Source organism: Bos mutus, chromosome 5, assembly GCF_027580195.1.
Source record: "Bos mutus isolate GX-2022 chromosome 5, NWIPB_WYAK_1.1, whole genome shotgun sequence".
In the NCBI taxonomy this organism is placed as follows: Eukaryota; Metazoa; Chordata; class Mammalia; order Artiodactyla; family Bovidae; genus Bos; species Bos mutus.
The window spans coordinates 93,683,959-93,697,991 of NC_091621.1; positions in this window are offsets into that span (position 1 = coordinate 93,683,959).

A 14,033-nucleotide genomic window follows, 5' to 3' on the forward strand; every position below is an offset into this window, starting at 1 on the left:
AAGTCGCAGGTGGGCAGGGGGGATGTGGAACTAGGCACCACCCACTCATCTCCCGGTTGTCCAGTCATAAAGCCTCCTAAATAGAGCTGTCTGTGATTTTCTCTCGGTTTCCACCCTCTTCTCTCCTCCTCCTCTTAGTGCCAAATCTGGATTGAACCCACCTACTGAATTTGTTCTCAAATTTATTATGACTACTTCTACTTTATATCGGTTACTCTCTTTGATTGCACTTCGTCCTCTCTGGTCTTCAGTCACTTCCTCCTCCATCTTTTGTGTTAATCTCTTCACCAAAACTGTCCTTCTAAAGTCTGAATCAGGTATTTGAGGCTTTTCATGGTTAACAGACTACTGACTAGGAGATTTTTGCGGAAACTAACACCTGTGGTGTTAATGTGTCTCCAGTTAGTAATGTGTTAATATCGGTGATGACAAATAGAGATGCCAACTCTTTTTAATCGAAACTTTTTCTTGAGAGTGTCCTGCTGAAAGGGTTTCTAAGGCCCCACTTAGGCTCAGTGGGGAAAAGAAAGTGCAAGTGTTAGTCATGCAATCATATCTGACTCTTTGTGACCCCATGAACTGTAGCCCACCAGGCTCCTCTCTGTGGAATTCTCCAGGCAAGAACACTGGACTGGGTTGCCATTCCCTTCTCCAGAGGATCTTTCCAACCCAGGGATTGAACTCAGGTCTCCTGCATTGTGGGCAGATTCTTTACATCTGAGCCACTAGGGAAGCAACTAGAAGACTAATTCAGTGTGGCCAAGGATGAGAAGGGAGATGAGTCAATGTGCTAGGTACCATAAAGTAGCATAGGAGGATAGTCAGTACCTGACTCCGGCCCACTGCCCTCGCTTCTCCCATCTTTCCTTCTATACTTCTCCTCATATCATTCTCCCCAGTCGTGCAGAGCTTTGTGGCATTTTCTGAATGGGCCCTACTCTTTGACTTTGAATTTACATCATTCTTCAGTGCCTGACCTGGTTCATGGTCCATCATCCCTCAAGGGCTGAATTGAAATCTATCTCACTGGAAGATGTCTGTGACTCCCCAAGAAAAAGAAATCTCTGTTATTCCAGTTCCTCTGATCATCTCCTGCTTTCTGTTTAACTTTAATTCATATAGAATTCTTTGTATAACCATATTTTCAATAGAGCCTCTGCCCTTGCCTCTGTCCACTATCCATTAAATAAACAAACCAATACTGATTTGATTAATTCAGGTTGTGTGTGTGTTCGGTCGCTCAGTCTTATTTGACACTTTCTGACCTTTTGGACTGTAGCCCACCAGGCTCCTCTGTCCATGGGGATTCTCCAGACAAACATACTGGAATGAGTTGCCATTTACTCCTCTAGGGGATCTTCCTGACCCAGGGATCAAAGCTGCATCTTCCTGCATTGATTGCAGGTAGAATTTTTTACTGACTGAGCCATGGGGGAAGCCCTAATTCGGGTTAGTACTGCGTAATCCCAGCATGGAATTCTCTGTAGAAATACAGTAGAATTGAGCTGAAACATGAAGACAAATATGTGCTTGTATTATTAATACAAACCCTAGAATGGAAATATCTGACTCCACAGTCCAGTTTTCATAGGTAAACTGGTCACTGCTGGGCCAGCAAGAAGGTGGTAGCCCTATGTGGACACACACAATGAGAAGACATGATCTGTTCCCTGACCCTGACCACAAAGCAGCAGGCAAAAAGAAGTATTGGCCATGAAAGTAGTTAGACAGCAACAACCCCAATATTTCTTTTATATTTTTGATAATACTAACATTTCAGCAGCAAAGCAGATGTAGAAAGGGAGTGCAGAGGGCAATCAAAGCAGGTCTTAAGTAGGTAGGAGACAGGTACAGTGGTAAATATGAGACTGTTAAGAAAACATTATAATACCTGTTCAATGTTTAGGGTAATCACTGAATAAAAGAAATAGTTATAAGTTCAGATCCCGCAAATGGGAAAATAGGTCCAAGAAAACATGATCATTTAACTGGAAGAGAGAAGGAGGAAGATTTAAAGTAGAGGAAACAAAGAGAAAGCATGGTAAATAAAAACCAAAAGTGAGGGGGAAAATCACAATAAATTCAAATGAGATAAGTTTATCTATTTAGAGAGGCAAACTCTTGGGACTCTCCTGGTGATCCAATAGCTAAGACTCTGCACTCCCAGTGCAGGGGGCCCGGGTTCTATCCCTGGTCAGGGAACTAGATCTCACATGCTGCAACTAAAAATACCACATGCTGCAACTAACACCAGGCACAGCCAAATCAATAAACAAATATACAAAGAAAGAAATAAAAAAGTAAAGGACCCGGTTCTCTTTTTGACCCGGGAGAGTACCAAAAAAAAAAAAAAAATCTAGCTCTATGCTATTGATAAGAGACACTTATCTATGCTTATTGATAAGATTATTAAAGGGAAATAAAAAGATGGACAAGGATATAGCAGATGTATTCACCCCTACTCTCTAATATGATGTTAGTAATATCTATACCTTTCAAGACAGAATTTAATGTTGGGCTGTAATAAAGCTATTTAAACAAGTGAATTACAGCTACGTTAGCAATAAAGATAGATCCCCAAAACATAATATCTAGTAAATAATACAAGTTGCCTAACAAATAAACAGCATGATATAATTTATGCATAATTTTAAAATGTGTACAAAGCAACGTCATAGTTATTCTATGAGTATGTACATATATATGTAAATTTTAAAAACTTTAAAGGCTATACACCAACTTATAATAATGATTGCCTCCTAGAAATGGGGACTGTTTTGAAGAAGGGGAAGAGTTTAAAGAGCACTTCTATTTTAATTTTTAAGTTTCATTTTTTTTTTTCTTTTGAGAAGACAATGTAGTCATATAGTAGTGTAATTTCTTTGAACATATATTCATAGGAATAAAACTGAGATAAAATAAAGCAAAATATTAATAGCATTTAATTGTCAATGGTGAGAGTAAGAATGTCTACCTTTTAATTCTTTGTATCTTTCAAGTTTCCGAAAGAGAAAATAAGAGAAAAATGCAAGAGGGGTAAATGGAGGGGAAACATGGCAAGAGGAGAAGATATTTCCAGCTACTATATTTTATGGTTACACAGCTGACAAAGGCATACAAACCTAAGCCCAGAATGTCAAGGAGACCTTGGAAGATTCACAAGTGGTCACAGAAGTGACAATTTCTAACCTTCTGTCACATAGCTTGTCTAAAGTAACCATTGCTTTAATAAAACAATGCAAAAAGTTATGATTGTTTAAATGTTTTCTTAATGTTTTTCCATTCAAAGCCATGTATGTGCTTAATTAAAAGAATCTTCAGTACTATAAGTTGCCAACATGCTGCTGCTTTCAGATTTTAAAAATGCAGGGGAATAATATTTCATAAGCCCATAAAAAATGTGAAAAGTTTGTTATTATTTTCATTACATTACACAAAGTCATAGCTGCTGTATAAGAAAAAGAGCATTTTGGTAAATTCCAGAGTGTCCTAGTAAAGCAGGGACTACTACATTTTACTGCTTCATGTTACTTCATTTACAAGGTATATTTGCAATAAAACTTGAAAAACTTTTCATGACCATGTGTATAGGATAAACGTACAAAGTGGTTATAGGTGTTCCATTTTAAGTATCAGAAGCACATTGCTATGTTCTAACTTATCACCTGGCATATTCTGCTGCTTTTGAAACCACTAGTCAGCACTACTGAAATGCCTTAGATAATCTGTTTCCAACTGGGTAATAGCTTCCCAGGTTGCTCTTTTCGTATACTATTATAAAAACTATTGCATTCTATTGGACAAGGTTTTGTAATCAATCAGTCAAGCATTTATTGACTGATTTTTTTGAAGATGTTCCCCTTTCTCCTGCCTTACAGAATCATTTTATTCCAATCTTTTATATGCAATATATGTGTGTGTGTGTGTGTGTGTGTGTGTGTGTGTGTGTGTACTCGGATCTAGATTCTTTTAAAGGAAAGCTCTGTGTTTTAAGATTAAAGCTGAAGTAGACAAAATGGGCCTTTCAAGGCAGATTTTGCTTGATTCTATTAACATCATTGAAATGATACTTAAGTACAAAATAGTACAAAATGACACTGAAGACATACAAAATGAAGCAAGCTGTTAACTATTTGGGAGGGAATGGATCAGCAGACAGGACATGTTGGTAAATTTCTGGAATATAGAAAACTGGTGGATTGTGGGTAAACTTCAGTCACAAGAAGAAATTGGTGAAGGCCAAATCCAGCTCCCTAGTTGAACCTCAAATAAACTCCAAGCTTGATATTAGAGAGGAAAAAGGCAGGAGTATAGAGTGGGGCTACTCTGGATATTAATGGCAGCTCAACTATAGAAGACCTGACCCTCCTGCCCCCTCAGTCTCCCTTATCTTCCCCCACCTCTGCATGTATAGAGCAGCTGACAGCAACAACCATCCACAAGCCACAACCAAAGAGATGCTCTTAAAAAGTTAAACAAGCTGCCTGGAAATAAGCAGGCTTTGGGTGTGAATGTACATGCTCCATAGCTAATCCTTCCTCATCTTAGTCAATAATGGCCAGTTATCCAGTGGCTATCTTCCAGTTATCCCTGGTGACAGAAGACTTACTCTGATCAGTGCACACAAGAACAGCCCTCCACTAAGCTGGTAGGTCTGCTGAAAAAACACTATGCTTTAAAGGAGGAAATCTGCACAAGTTACTAATATCAGTCAAGTAAATTCCTTTATTTCCAACATGAATGGAAAATCAAGACAGTTGAGAAAAGCAAACAGCACACACAGAAGGCCTGATAAGAGATGTCTTAACCCTAAAGAAAATAGAGACAATTCAGAAAACTGAAGAGAAGTTTTTAATAAATTGTGAAATTTATTAAATCCAAGGACAAGAAAGATTTATTTGTAAAACTCTAATGGCCAAATTTTCCAATAGAAGTCTGGAAAGAAACTCATGGAAATTATCCAGAATTCAGAGCAAAAGACAAGAGAAGAAAATGTAATATAAACATTTAGAGACATACAAGATTAATTCAGGAGATTAAATATCTAAGAGAAATTCCAGAATCAAAGAACAGAGAAAATAGAGGAGAGGAAATAATTTTTTTAACTTTTCTGAAGGAAATTCTCCTAAGCTGGAGAAAGACATTAATTTTTTTAATTGAAAGGTAGGATAGATCAAACTGAAATGAAAGAAAAAACACTCATACTTGTGCATAGAGTACTGAAGTTTTTAAACACTGATGATAGAAATAAGTTATAGAAAAAAATCTATAGAGTGGGGAAAAATGAAGCAGGCAATATAGAAAAGAATAAGAATCTGATTTGCATCAGAATTTTTTCAGAAGTACTGGATGCTAGAATTAGTGATGCAATGCCTTTACATTCTCTCTCTTTTTTTTAATGCCTTTACATTCTGAGGGAAAAAATGTTGAAATTAAGAATCCATACACTTAAATTAAAACTAATTTATACCGTTTTTCCAGTAGTCACGTATGGATGTGAGAGTTGGACCATAAAGAAGGCTGAGCACCAAAGAATTCATACTTTCAAACTGTGGTACTGGAGAAGACTTTTGGAAGCCCCTTGGACTGCAGGGAAATCAAACAAGTCAATGCTAAAGGTAATCAGCCCTGAATATTCACTGGAAGGACTGATGCTGAAGATGAAGCTCCAATATTTTAGCCACCTGATGCGAAGAGCTGACTCATTGGAAAAGACCTTGATGCTAGGAAAGATTGAGGGCAGGAGGAGAAGGGGACAACAGAGGATGAGATGGGTGGATGGTGTCACCGACTCAATGGACTTGAATTTAAGCAAACTCTGGGAGATAGTAAAGGATAAGGAAGCCTGATGTGCTGCAGTCCATGGGGTTGTAAAGAGTTGGACATGACTAAGCAACTGAACAACAACAACAGTGAAATTGTCAATCAAGACTGAAGACAAAGTAATGACATATTTAGACATGTAAGTCCTTAGACAATGTTCCTCCCTTTTTTCTAAAAATGGTTCTTTATGTATGTATAACTGCAAAACCAAAAATGGATCCAAAAAAGAGTAAGACATGAGAGTCAAGGACCAGTTGCTCCAAACAGAAATATTATGAAAACAATTCTTAGCATGACTACTGTGCAGCAGAGTTAGGAAGCAATCACTCAAAATGAGAAGAGGAAACCAAAGTTAGGTAGCATGACTTTAAGAAGGAAACACGTTTTCTGTAATAGATAGCAGCTTCAAAGAGCTGAGTGTGGTTAGTAGTCACTAGAATCACATTAATATATACTATCTTGAGAACAGTAAAAAAAGAAAATAAAAAGAAAGAAAAATGTAAGACAATTAGAAACACTAAGAAAAAATCTGTTCAAGAAAGTTATGGTATAAATATAAAGGAAACTAAAAATCACAAAATCTTGATTAAATAATAAAATACAATCAAAGAGAACTTATTTGAACTTTACCTTTGAGACTGTTTCCTTTAAAAGTCCAGATTTTGTGTCATGGGATTGCATTTTCTCTTCCAAGTTCTAATCATACTATGTATTTCTGCAGTTATTCATATTTGCATGATCATAATGTTATCAATGATATTTGGGGGGGCGGGGGTTAGCACAGAGTCGGACACGACTGAAGCGACTTAGCAGCAGCAACAGCAGCCACCTTTAAAATCATTTTGTTGACATAGTACAAAACACTGAATTATGGAAACTGAGCAATATACATGTATATTTTGTTAAACTGGTATTTTTGGAGTATTGGTATAGCTTACAGAAATTCAGAGATAGCCGAGGTTGGACAGAGAGAAAAGAGAAAGAGAAGTGTAGGAAAATTCATTTCCTAACCTTTTATTTAACTTTTCTTGAAGAAGTAGAAATAGGTTTCAGTATATTAACTGAAATATACTGAAACCTAAAGATAAAAACATCTCCAAAGAACTAAAAATACAGCTAGACATAGAGGAGAGATGGTAAAGAATCTGCCTGCAATGCTGGAGACCCAGGTTCAATCCCTGGGTCAGGAAGATCCCCTGGAGAAGGGAATGGCTACCCACTCTAGTATTCTTGCCTAGGAAATACCATGGACAGAAGAGCATGTCCTCTGTCGGGCTACAGTCTTGGGATGGCAAACAGATGGACATGACTGAGCAACTAACACACACATGGAGGAGAGAGGGAGGGCGAGGTTGTCTTGGGTGAGCTGAGTCTGCACCTTCTGGAGTGGGTAGAGGTTACCTGGAGTTATTGAGATAACCAAGGGCAGATTAAGCATGAAACTAATGAAACTCAAGTGTCAGAACTCCTTATCCTCCAGGCCCCTCCCAAAGCCTGGAAATGTACACACACTATAAGCTGAATTATTTTCCTTTAAAAGAGCCCCATAGACTGAGTACCTTTCAGGCCCCACAAAACCAAAATAAGGCCCTGGAGAGGACAAGCTGAAAAGTGGAACACTTCACTTCTGGGGAAAGATATGGGGAGAGGGAGAAGCGAGAAATTTTGCTCTTTAATATGACTCAATATTACTGTTTAAACTCTTGTTCATATATTTGTTGGTATTTAAACAAACTGCTTATTTGGCAGTCTAATTTATGTTGATGTAATGATCTGAATGCTTTCACTCTTTCTGTGCCCCTTGTAATTCTTAATACCCCAACATCCATCACTTCCCCATTTGCCCTCCATAATTGCCTTCCCTGAAATTTGACACCCACCATCCTAAACAACTAGACTTAAAGTCACTTACTTGGGACACAGAAAACAAAGGCTGCAAATACTGTTTTGTTAATTTCAATAGGCACTTTTCTAAATGTAAGACAACTAAGGTGATATTTTTCAGAACAAGATTTTTTATTGGTTTTAAATCTCTAGCGAGCAGATTGAAAAACACACAGGTACTGATGAGGAGGATGAGGGACAGAGACCCTGGTACATGAAATGAGGATGAGACACTGACAGGCATGCTTTGTTGACGGTACAAATTCAGGTTGAATTAATGCCTCTTTGTCTTGTCAACAGCTAAGGACAGTTGTAGACTCCTGGTAGAGAGAGAGTTGCTTGAACACTCAGGACAGTGAGAGCACAAAGAACCCTCACCCTGACCAAAGTGAGTGTAGACAGAGGCAGGGGAGTGGTGACAACTACTGCCCCAGCCATCGACAGTACATTTATTACTATTTGTGTGTTGTATTTGATGCTGTGAGCTTTCGAAGGGGAAAAGACTGAATCTTAGCACGAATACTCTCCACCCTTCCCCCAAAATGTTATATATATTCAATATGTATATTGCAGAAAGATATATAACTTTGTGCAAAACTATTTAGCCACCTCTGGTTGTTTCCAAAGCTAGTCTGCTGAAACTGAAATGATGGGGTCAAATGGTGTGACCACTTAAAAATGCCTAATGTATTGTGCCTGATAGCTTTCAATAAGCCTTTGTGCCAATTTATGCTTCCACTGGCAGCATATGAGCTTACTTCCTCCAGGCAATGCTATTTTTATTGTCAGTTATTTTCAGATGCCACATAATGAGGGGGAAAGAATTTATATTCTATTATTTGTATTATATTCTATTCTGCCTCTGTCTTCTTTGTTGTCAAGAGTCTTTGGAAGAACCCTTCGTCTCCCCAGACCTCTATTTCCTCACCTGAAGATTAATTGAGGTTGTATTAAATCAGTGATCCTCAAAGTGTGGTCGCCAGACCAGCAACAGAATCTGGAACTTGAGAGACTTGTAAATTAGGGTTCCGCAAATGAACTACTGAATCAGAAACCCTTGAACTGTGTAGGGCTCATCAATTTTGTGTGATCAAACCCTCATGATGATTCTGATGCAGCTAAAATTTTGAGAAATGGATGGTCTCTAAGCTCTCTTTATGTTAGTAGCCTTGATTCATCATTTTGAATCAGATAAGAAGAGTAGAGGAATTTTCAGTGCGGGTTTGTTGGCATGGCTCACTGGCATACACAGAGAATCAAACCTAGCATAGATGCTTTTGCATCTGACTTCCCAGACATGTTCAACAGCATCATGTGTGTCTGATTTTACTGCAGAAAGACAAGATCTCTAATGATGAACAATAATGACCAAAAGCAATATGGCACGGTAGGGAAAAGACTGTTGTGACATCGAATAAACCTGGGCTTGAATTGCGACAATGATGCCTACTAGCTGTAATCTTGAAACCTAGTGTTTTCATCTGCAAATTAAAGATTATTAAAGAGTATGGTTAAATTAATTAAATAAGGGGCCATTTGAGGTGTTTCTAATGCCTTAGCAGTCTATTTAAGCAAACCAGTACTTAAGCCTGTAATGCCTTCAAGTTTAAGAAATCAAAACCTAAGGACCAACTATCACAAACAGCTAACTCAGTTTTTCCCAAAGAGGCAACTTCTTTAGCTATAGCCAATTTCTTTGCTTTGCTTCCATATATAAACGTCTCACCCTGGTTTCTGTAGGTGTAGCACTGTTCACCACTTCTAATAGAGTTTTGTTCAAATAAACTCTTAAAAATTTTAATATGCCTCATTTTATCTTTTAACAGCTCATACCTCATAGAATTATTGTAAACATGAAATAAGATACTACGTGAAGTGAAAGTGTTAGTCACTCAGTCTATCTGACTCTTTCCCACACCCACCAGGCTCCTCTGTCCATGGAATTCTCCAGGCAAGAATATTGGAGTGGATAGTCATTTCCTTCTCCAGGGAATCTTCCTGACACAGGGATCAAACCTGGGTCTCCCGCATTGCAGGCAGATTCTTTATCATCTGAGCCACTAGGGAAGGCGAACAAGATACTACATGTAAAGCATTAAGCCCAGTTTGGCACATAGTAATTGTTCAATAAATGTAACCTATTATCTGTTGTTAATAGGTTACTAAAGCCCACCAGTACTTTGGCCACCTCATGAGAAGAGTTGACTCATTGGAAAAGACTCTGATGCTGGGAGGGATTGGGGGCAGGAGGAGAAGGGGACGACAGAGGATGAGGTGGCTGGATGGCATCACTGACTCGATGCACATGAGTTTGGGTGAACTCCGGGAATTGGTGATGGACAGGGAGGCCTGGCATGCTGTGATTCATGGGGTCGCAAAGAGTCGGACACGACTGAGCAACTGAACTGAACTGAACTGAACTGAAAGCCCATCTATGTTCATCTATATTAAAGCACAAGACCTTGCTACACCACAAGGTCACTAAAAAATAAGTAATACTAGCAGCTTGAAAACCACTGATTTTTGAATTAACAATTTCACAAGAGAGGGACCAAAACAACACAGTCAAGCTGTAGAATGTTCAGTTCAGTTCAGTCCATCAGTCGTGTCCAAATTTTTGCGACCCCATGAACCGCAGCACGCCAGGCCTCCCTGTCCATCACCAACTCCTGGAGTTCACCCAAACTCATGTCTATCGAGTCAGTGATGCCATCCAGCCATCTCATCCTCTGCTGTCCACTTCTCCTCCTGCCCCCAATCCCTCCCAGCATCAGGGTCTTTTCCAATGAGTCAACTCATCGCATGAGGTGGCCAAAGTATAGGAGTTTCAGCTTCAGCATCAGTCCTTCCAATGAACACCCAGGACTGATCTTTAGGATGGACTGGTTGGATCTCCTTGCAGTAGAATGTTGGGATGTTGGAAAAGCACAGTTGTAGGTACTGTGATATATTGATATGAAGCAGGTTATTCTTTTTAGTAAAAGTATCTTGCAGCCATTTACAGCCTATCTTTGCTAAAATAACTATGGGATGGAAAAGAATAAGAGTTTTCTCCTCAAAGCCCTATACTTTTCTCATTCTCATTGGCAATTTTGTGTTCCATTCCTTTTATTTATTTTTGTATGAGACCTAACACTCTAGAAAAGGGTATATTCTTGATCAAATGACCTCTTTATCAGGCCTCTTCAGGGCAGCTATTGGGATCTTGGAGCACTATCTACCATCACAGAACAAAGCAGGGTATTTCCTCAAGTGACAGCACACTTTTTAATTCCAAGAGTTCCTCTCAGGCTCAATCTATCTTCTCTCAATCTTACACACCACTATTCCAGTCTGCTAGACATGACTGCCCTTTTCACTCTGGTCTTTGAGTTGACATAAGTGGATTCCCTCAAATAAGCCACTTCTCTATGTCATTTTAATTCTCAGAGGAGAAATAGGACACTTTTCTGCCTTTTCTCAATTTCTCCACTGATTCTGATGAGGATTGGGATTTGGAAAAATACATAAAATGTCCTGAGAAGTGCTGGGAAAGAATTTCTTCATGGAAACACTAATTCCTATAGTCTCAATCACATTTTGGAGAGAGAGTACTTGTTTTTAACAACCAGTGAAATATGCTCCTCCTGCCCTCAATCTTTCCAGAATCAGGGTCTTTTCCAGTGAGTTGGCTCTTTGCATCAGGTGGGCGGGAGGAGAAGGGGGTGACAGACGATGAGATAGTTGGATGAAATCGCTGACTCAGTGAATGTGAGTTTGATCAAACTCTGGGAGATTGTGAAGGATAGGGAAGCTTGGTGTGCTACAGTTCATGGGGTTGTAAAGAGCTGGACATGACTGAGAAACTGAAAAACAGCAACAAAACATACTCACTCGGTTTTGTAAAACGATTTGTCACATCGCTATTTTTGTTGTCACACAAGCCTATCTATGTGACTAACCTTACCCTCAAAAACCTAGTCTCTGATGTCCTAAAGGCGTACTGCAAGTGTTATCTATTGAATTGGCCAAAAATTTCATTTAGGATTTTCCCTAAGAGGTATCATAAAAATCAGAGTGAAATTTTGGCCAACCCAGTACATCCCATGTCACCAAAACTGGCTTAGTGAGAGGGTTTCTCTACCAGGGATCCCGAAAATACTCCAAGATCATGTGAGCCCTTTCTCCCACCACAATATATTATTAATCCCCAAAGCTTAATTGCCTACTAATTTCAGAAAAAAGTAGTTGTAGAAAGAACATTAATTTGAAAAAATAGGAACCCCCAAACATCAAATCATTATATAAAAATGTATTGACCACATAATAAAAGCCATGTGTCATGATAATATTGGGGTCATAAAAAAAATAAGATGCAGTGTCTGCCTTTGATTAATTATATACATGAACTATTGAAATATGTGTTATTGTAGAGGTATGTACCCCCTCAAAAGGGGGAGGAGATTTGGGAAAACTCCACAAAGTATGGTCTTACTGATGAGTGGGTGTTTATGTATAAGAAAAGTGAGAAATACTAGTTTCAAGGATTTGCACATAGAAAGGCATTCCCTTTGAAAATCCTAATGAAACTGGGAGGATGGAGAAAGGCTTGATGTGTTTGCAGATTAGCAACAAGTTTAATCAGCTAGAGCAAAGTGCATTGGGCAGAGTTGGCAGTGTTGAAATGAAGATGGAGAGAATTTTTACCCAAAAAGGACGGCTATAGAGCTGCATGGGCCCCACATGTCATGCTAAATTTAGACTATCTGTGAAGCAGTGGAAAGTTCATGGAGGTTACAGAAATTATTAAATTAGCTATGCCTCATTGCATTCTCCAATCCAGCAATTAATTGATAGAAGAAGCTTCTGAAGCTTATCTGTGATTCTGTTAGAAAACTGTCAATTCAAGAAATTTACTTTGACTCAAATTTTCCTGAATAAACCAGCTTACCCACTCCAATTTCAGTTTTGCTCAACAGATATTTACTTAACAGTGTCCATACACCAAGCATTATGCTAGATATTGTGTGTGTAGAGATCGATAAGGGAGTCTTCCCCCTGGATTATTTTATAACCTACCAGAGCAACAGACATATCAGAAAGAATGTTCAGAACACGATGGGCTTATCCTAGTGGGCTTTTATGGGGTATCATAAACCATTTCCTAGGTTCTTTTCTATTTGACTATTTGCTGTGGGTCATTAATAAGTCCTTGAGAAGGAAACTGCAACCCACTCCAGCATTTGTGCCTGGAGAATCTCATGGACAGAGGAACCTGGCAGGCTACAGTCTATGCAACTCAAAGAGTCAGACATGACTGAGTGACTAAACCTTGCCTCACCTCAATTAATAAGTCAGAGTCAGAATTCCGAAGATTAATAAGATTTGCTAGAAGTAGACGAGGGCACAGATACTAAAGTAATTTCTTTCTCATCCTGCTTCCTGAAAAACATATTTTTTAAAAATAGGTGATCTTCTTTAAGAAACTATGCAAAAAGGTATGTAGTTTCAATATCAAAAATAAATTATGAATTTTCTAGGGTAGTTTTAGAAATGTGGCTTTCAGAATAATTGTTTTTTTTAAATTGGAATTTATTTCAAAAATTAACAAGTGGGACAGCTTTATTTACCTAATGAGGGAACTGTTCCCAACTACTTTAAAATGTGTGTTTCAGGTTAGACATAGCGCTTCTTTGTTCATATTTGAACGATTCATTCTAGTCACTAATTCATTGGTGAGCACAATACCTCTTCTATGCAGTCAGTCAATGTAATCCTCACTTTAAAAAAATAAGGAAACACAGAGAGGGTAAGTAATTTATTCAAGGCCACACAGCCAGGCAGTGTTTGAGAAAGAGCAGAATTTGAAATTTCTGACTCCCAATCCAAGATGCAGTTCATTAGGCCATGCAACTTCCTTTAGAAAATAGTTATAAACATGTTAAGGCAATTTTTTCTTGTCTTAACAAAACATGTAGTCACTGTTTTTTATACTAACCTCTTGGAAACTCTGGGAATGAATTAATTTCCTTGCAAATAATTTTTTTTTTTTTAATTTGCCCACACTGGTTTGTTGTTGTAGGGCTGTTCCTGAATGCTAGGGTACTGGCATTGTTTATTTATTTATTTGTTTTAAGGGCGCCATGAGTCATTTGTGTTTTAAAATGCATATCTAGAATAAGATCTCTTTACTCTCCTATTTTAAAACATGAGCTCTATTGGACAAAGTATAATGCTAAGAAAGGCTCTTTTCTAGATTTGCTGGGTGCATAGCTGCATGTGTGTTCAGTCGTGTCCAACTCTTTGTGACCCCATGGACTGTAGCCAGCAAAGCTTCTCTGTTCGTA